The sequence below is a fragment of the Microcaecilia unicolor genome, chromosome 11 (assembly GCF_901765095.1).
Source record: "Microcaecilia unicolor chromosome 11, aMicUni1.1, whole genome shotgun sequence".
NCBI classification, from domain to species: Eukaryota; Metazoa; Chordata; class Amphibia; order Gymnophiona; family Siphonopidae; genus Microcaecilia; species Microcaecilia unicolor.
In genome coordinates this window covers 152850109-152857425 of record NC_044041.1, presented here as the reverse complement: position 1 = coordinate 152857425, position 7317 = coordinate 152850109, and positions in this window count along the sequence as shown.

Here is a 7317-nt window from a genome sequence, read left to right as displayed (position 1 = left end):
TCCATCTCTTTGTGTCATGTGTTCAGCACTGCGTGCGTCTGGTAGCGCTATACAAATGCTAATAATAATAATAATTTATATTTTTAGACTCCTGAAGCAGGCCCTGTCACCGAAACATGGCCATTAAAAAATATTTCCAACCTTTTTTGTTGCCTCCTCTATGTTGTTTGTTTTAGCTTTTTTGGCATCATTTTCAGTTCATTTTATTTTACTGACTGTTGGTAAGTTTGGTGCCAGCTGGTAACCCTGACAGCAACATCAGAGCTTTCAGGCAGGCCTAACCACACTGCTACCTCACCAATACAACTAGTTTTGGGAATTCTGGACAAACTATTCAGGTGATACATGGATGGAGCTTCTGCCTTGGTGAAGTTGTAAACTCACTTGATTCTCAGAGGGCTTCCTAGAAGGCATTTGGAGTGCAATTTTCATCTAGCCTGCATTGTTGCAAAGTATGCCACTGCTTTTACCATGCACGTTTTAAGGGCAAGTTCTGTAAAGTACATGCTAATAGCTACATACCAATTACACATGTAATTAATTTGAATTACGGCATATATGCAAGTATGTGTGCACATGAGCATAAATAATAAAATTTCATCTAAGGGCTATTCTGTAAATACACGCATATCTTATATAGTACATATTTTACAGATGGGCCTACACACAGGCAGAGTTTGGGTGGAGTATGGGCAGGATTCACACCTATGATTTTCTTTTAAGAAAGGAGGTATATCAAACCTTATTAAACATTAAACATTATGCACATAATTTATAGAATACTATCCTGCTTATAATCGAACGAGAAAAACGCCCAAGATCCAACCTAAATTGGGAGATGGACGTTTATCTCACAAAAATGAATAACGCGGTATAATCGAAAGCCGAACTTGGACGTTTTCAACTGCACTCCATCGCAGAAGCGTACAAAGTTCACGGGGGCGTGTCAGAGGCGTGGTGAAGGTGGGACTGGGGCATGGTTATCACCTGAACAGAGATGGGCGCCTTTCGCCGATAATGGAAAAAAAGTATGCGTTTTTAGCTAGAATTTAGGACACTTTTCCTGGACCCTGTTTTTTCACGAATAAGGCCCCAAAAAGTGCTCTAAATGACCAGATTACCACCAGAGGGAATCGGGGATGACCTCCCCTGACTCCCCCAGTGGTCACTAACCGCCTCCCACCACAAAAAATGATGTTTCACAACTTTTTATTTTCACCCTCAAATGTCATACCCACCTCCCTGGCAGCAGTATGCAGGTCCCTGGAGCAGTTGTTAGGGGGTGCAGTGGACTTCAGGCAGGTGGACCCAGGCCCATCCCCCCCACCTGTTACAATTGTGCTGCTTAATGCTTAGTCGTCCAACCCCCCCAAACCCACTGTACCCACATGTAGGTGCCCCCCTTCACCCCTTAGGGCTATAGTAATGCTGTAGACTTGTGGGCAGTGGGTTTTGAGGGGGATTTGGGGGGCTCAACACACAAGGGAAGGGTGCTATGCACCTGGGAGCTCTTTTACCTTTTTTTTAATTTTTGTAAAAGTGCCCCTAGGGTGCCCGGTTGGTGTCCTGGCATGTGAGGGGGACCAGTGCACTACAAATCCTGGCCCCTCCCACGAACAAATGCCTTGGATTTATTCGTTTTTGAGCTGGGCGCTTTCATTTTCCATTATCGCTGAAAAACAAAAACGCCCAGCTCACAAATTGTCGAATAAAACATGGACGTCTATTTTTTGCGAAAATACGGTTCGGTCCGCCCCTTCACGGACCTGTTCTCGGAGATAAACGCCCATGGAGATAGACGTTTTCGTTCGATTATGCCCCTCCATGAGTTATGTGCGTATCTCTGGCACTTAGGCGCATTCAGCGCCGCTGGTGGACCGTCTGCCCACGGCCACCTCCAGCCCTGTCGCGGACCACCCGCACGTGGACGCCTGATGCTGCCACCCACGGATCATCGAGAGACTCCACCGGTGCAGACAACCGTTCGCCTGTGGACACCCACCCTGAGCGACCGTCTGACCATCGAGCCTGCCCGGGTGCTGCTGACCAGGCACTCGGGGAGAGAGTGAGGTGCCTCACGGGAGCTCTGGCTGCTCTGTTGCTTTGAAATCAGCCCAGCTTGGTTGCTCTGAAAGCAGCCCAGCTGCTCCAGCTTGCCCCAGTCCACCCGAGCCAGCGTCTCTCTGCTTGCCTGCTCCAGTCCAACGGCTCCAGCTTGCTCCAGTCCGCCGACCCAGCTTCCCTGCTTGTTCAAGTTCATCTGCTCCAGCCTGCCTGTTCCAGTCCAACTGCCCCAGCGTGTTCCAGTCCGCCTGATCCCAGCTCGTTCCAGTCCACCTGATCCAAGCTCGTTCCAGTCTGCCTGATCCCAGCTTGTTCCAGTCCGCCTGATCCCAGCTTGTTCCAGTCCACCGATCCACTTCCCCCTTGCTCGTTCCAGTCCATCTGCTCCAGCCTGCTTGTTCCAGTCCAAATGCTCTAGTGTGCTCCAGTCTGCCTGATCCGCCTGCTCCGAGCTCGGTCCAGTCTGCATGATCCCAGCTTGTTCCAGTCCGCCAGATCCCAGCTTGTTCCAGTCCGCCTGTTCCAGCTTCTCCCTGCTTGTTCCGGTCCATCTGCTCCAGCCTGCTTGCTCCAGTACACCTGCTCCAGCCTGCTTGCTCCAGTACATCTGCTCCAGCGTGTTCCAGTCCGCCTGAACCAGCTTCTCCCTGCTTGTTCCAGTCCATCTGCTCCAGCCTGCTTGCTCCAGCTTCTCCCTACTCGGTCCTGTCCATCTGCACCAGCTTGTTCCAGTCCACCTGCTAGCTTGTCAGCCACTGACTTACTTGCCTGCCTGCTAACTTGTCAGCCATCGACTTACCTGCTGTCCATCTGCACCAGTATGCTCCAGCCCGCCTGCTAGCTGTCAGCCATTGACTTACTTGCCTGCCTGCTAACTTGTCAGCCCTGGACTTACCTGCTCTCCAGCTTCTCCCTGCTCGTTCCTGTCCATCTGCACCAGTATGCTCCAGCCCGCCTGCTAGCTTGTCAGCCATTGCTTTACTTGCCTGCCTGCTAACTTGTCAGCCATTGACTTACCTGCCATTACATTGACTTACCTGCTCCCCAGCTTCTCACTGCCTCTCCCTGCTCGTTCCTGTCTATCTGCACCAGCTTGTTCCAGCCCGCCTGCTAGCTTGGCAGCCACTGCCTCACTTGCCTGCTTGCTAACTTGTCAGCCATTGACTTACCTGCTCTCCAGTCCATCAATCCCTCCAATTCCAAGCCTCCAATTCAGCTTTTCCGCTCTATCTATCTGCTTCTCACCTCAGTCACTACACATACACCTGTTACACCGCAATCACTACTTATAGCCCCTGTCCACATTCTCTTCCTTGCCCTGTCCCTTCCTAATCTTTTTCCCCTCCCCCCACCGCTGTCTACCGCTGGAACTCATTGCCCACCCATGTCCCCTCCCGTCCTGCTCGCTACAGCAATACCCTATTCACCCCCGTCCCTCACCACTTCACCATCTCTCTTGTCCCCCTCCTCCTTCCTAGCTCTTAACCTTCAACACTTCCTTCCTGCCATTAACCCATCACCATTCCTCCCAAGTGCACCCCGTCTTCGTCGCCCTCGTCGCCTGACCTCCCCTACCCTCCTCCACACTCTCTTGCTCCTCCTCCTGCTATCCGCGGGAGACATTAATCTTAATCCAGGCCCCCCTCACCTGTCCTCCTCCTATCCATGCAAACGATTCCGTGATGTCTCCAATCTCATTTCTATTCCCCTCCTCCCCCCCTCTTCCCTCCCCTTCTCATGTGCCTTGTGGAATGCCCACTCGGTCTGCAACAAACTGCCCTTCACCCACGATCTCTTCATCTCTCGTTCCCTTCAACTGCTTGCCCTAACTGAAACCTGGCTCTCCCCTGATGACTCTGCCTCAGTCGCAGCCCTTTGTCGTGGAGTTTATCTCTTCTCCCACACTCCCCGCCCAGCTGGCCGTGGTGGAGGCGTCAGGCTACTACTCTCGCCCTCCTGTAGTTTCCAACCCCTCCTCCTACCAGTCTCACTGCTTCTCATCCTTTGAAGCACACTCCATCCGACTATTCGACCCATTGCCACTCAGAGTGGCAGTCATTTACCGCCCCCTTAATAAATCCCTCTCTTCCTTCCTCACCGACTTCGATGCCTGGCTTTCCGTTTTTCTAGAACCCTCATCTCCGTCCCTCATTCTCGGAGACTTTAACATACATGTTGATGACCAATCCGACCCTCACGCTTCTCAGTTCCTCATTCTAACATCCTCCTTCAACCTCCAGCTATGCTTCACCTCCCCTACTCACCGAGACGGCCACTGTCTCGACCTCGTCCTCTCCTCCTCCGGCTCTCCCTCTAATTTCCACGCTTCAGCTCTTCCTCTCTCCGATCATCACCTAATCACCTTCACACTTCTTCACACCCCCCCAGCCCCGTCCAACTTTAACCACTACCTCCAGGAATCTCCAGGCTATTGACCCTCCCACCCTATCCTCTAGTATTTCTAATCTTCTCCCCTCCATCATGTCCTCCGAGTCTGTCGACAAGGCTGTCTCCGCTTACAATGCCACTCTCTCCTCTGCTCTGGACACTCTCGCACCATCCACCTCCTGTCCCACAAAGTGTGCTAATCCCCAGCCCTGGCTGACCCCTTGCATCCGCTACCTTCGCTCCTGCACCCGATCTGCTGAACGCCTCTGGAGGAAATCTCGCACCCATTCAGACTTCCTTCACTACAAATTCATGCTATCCTCCTTCCACTCCTCCCTATTCCTTGCCAAACAGGACTATTACACCCAATTGACCAACTATCTCAGCTCCAACCCCCGTCGTCTCTTTGCCACCCTTAACTCCCTCCTCAAAGTGCCCTCCGCTCCCATCCCCCCTCGCTCTCTCCTCAATCACTGGCTGATTACTTCCGCGACAAGGTGCAAAAGATCAACCTTGAGTTCACTACCAAGTCATCCCCTCTTTACCCTTCAACCCTCGCCCTCAACCAACCAACCCAGGCCTCTTTCTCCTCCTTTCCTGTCATCACCGAGGAGGAAACCGCTCGCCTTCTTTCCTCCTCGAAATGCACCACCTGCTCTTCTGATCCCATCCCCACCAACTTACTTAACATCATCTCTCATACTGTCACCCCCTCCATCTGTCATATCCTCAACCTCTCTCTCTCTACTGCAACTGTCCCTGACACCTTCAAGCACGCCATAGTCACACCTCTCCTCAAAAAAACCATCACTTGACCCTACCTGTCCCTCCAACTACCACCCCATCTCCCTCCTACCCTTCCTCTCCAAAATACTTGGGCGTGCCGTTCACAGCCGCTGCCTTGATTTTCTCTCCTCTCATGCCATCCTCGATCCACTTCAATCCGGTTTTTGCCCTCTACACTCGACAGAAACAGCACTCTCTAAAGTCTGTAATGACCTGTTCCTTGCCAAATCCAGAGGCCACTACTCCATCCTCATCCTCCTCAATCTATCCGCCGCTTTTGACACTGTCAATCATGACTTACTTCATGCCACACTGTCCTCATTTGGGTTCCAGGGCTCTGTCCTCTCCTGGTTCTCCTCCTATCTCTCCCACCGCACCTTCAGAGTTCAGTCTCATGGATCTTCCTCCACCCCCATCCCCCTATCTGTTGGTGTTCCCCAGGGATCTGTCCTTGGACCCCTTCTCTTCTCAATCTACACCTCCTCCCTGGGCTCCCTGATCTCATCTCATGGTTTCCAGTATCATCTCTATGCTGATGACACCCAGCTGTATCTCTCCACACCAGACATCACCGCGGAGACCCAAGCAAAGGTATCAACCTGCTTATCCGACATTGCTGCCTGGATGTCCAACCGCCACCTGAAACTGAACATGTCCAAGACCGAGCTCATCGTCTTTCCACCAAAACCCACTTCTCCTCTTCCTCCACTTTCTATCTCAGTTGATAACACCATCATCCTCCCCGTCTCATCTGCCCACAACCTCGGAGTCATCTTTGACTCCTCCCTCTCCTTCTCTGTGCATATCCAGCAGATAGCCAAGACCTGTCACTTCTTCCTCTTTAACATCAGCAAAATTTGCCCTTTTCTCTCTGAACACACCACCCGAACTCTCGTCCAAGCTCTCATTACCTCTCGCCTTGACTACTGCAACTTACTCCTCACCGGCCTCCCACTTAGCCATCTATCCCCACTTCAATCTGTTCAGAACTCTGCCGCATGTCTTATATTCCGCCAGAACCGATATACTCATATCACTCCTCTCCTCAGGTCACTTCACTGGCTTCCAATCAGATACCGCATTCAATTCAAGCTTCTCCTTCTTACCTACAAATGCACTCAGTCTGCTGCCCCTCACTACCTTTCTACCCTCATCTCCCCTTACGTTCCCGCCCGAAACCTCCGTTCACAGGACAAATCCCTCCTCTCTGTACCCTTCTCCACCACCGCCAACTCCAGGCTCCGCTCATTCTGCCTCGCCTCACCCTATGCTTGGAACAACCTTCCTGAGCCCATACACCAAGCCCCCTCCCTGCCCATCTTCAAGTCTCTGCTTAAAACCCACCTCTTCATTGCTGTGTTCGGCACCTAACTATTACCGTTCAGTAAATCCAGACTGCCCCAATTTGACCGTTCACTTGTCTACTAGATTGTAAGCTCTTTGAGCAGGGACTGTCCCTCTATGTAAATTGTACAGCGCTGCATAACCCTAGTAGCGCTTTAGAAATGTTAAGTAGTAGTAGTAGTATTCACTTACTACAGTTCTATGGTTACCATAAGTGTTCAAACCTAACTTATAGGCATGTATTTTTGCTATTATGCTAGTATCCTATAAAGGAAAGTATGCATCTATGTTCCTTTATTGAATAGGTTCCTACCATGCACTCAATTACAGAATTACCCCCTTTATGTTTTTCAAAGAGAAACTACTCAAATTCCTAACACCTGCTATTTTGTGTGGATGGCTGAGGTGAGTAAAATAGCTCACACATTTCCCTCAGTATAAATATGCTTCAGGAATAGCTCTTATATGCCAGTTAGGTGTACCTGGTTGGAGGATTGCAATACAGGCATTTTAATTTGTTTTAAAGCTCTTACATTATTTGAAAATTGTCCTGTAAAAAGGGTTGGCTGATAGCAGTGATGTAACAGACCCTGTCACCCAGCTCAATCTTTGTGCTAAATTAAGACAGGCATTAGTAACAGTATCCTAGGAGATCACACAAACTCATTCCTAGCAGCTCAAGTTAAGGGTCTTGGATGGCTTTAGGGTCTGCCAGTGACCATCCTGACATCCTGC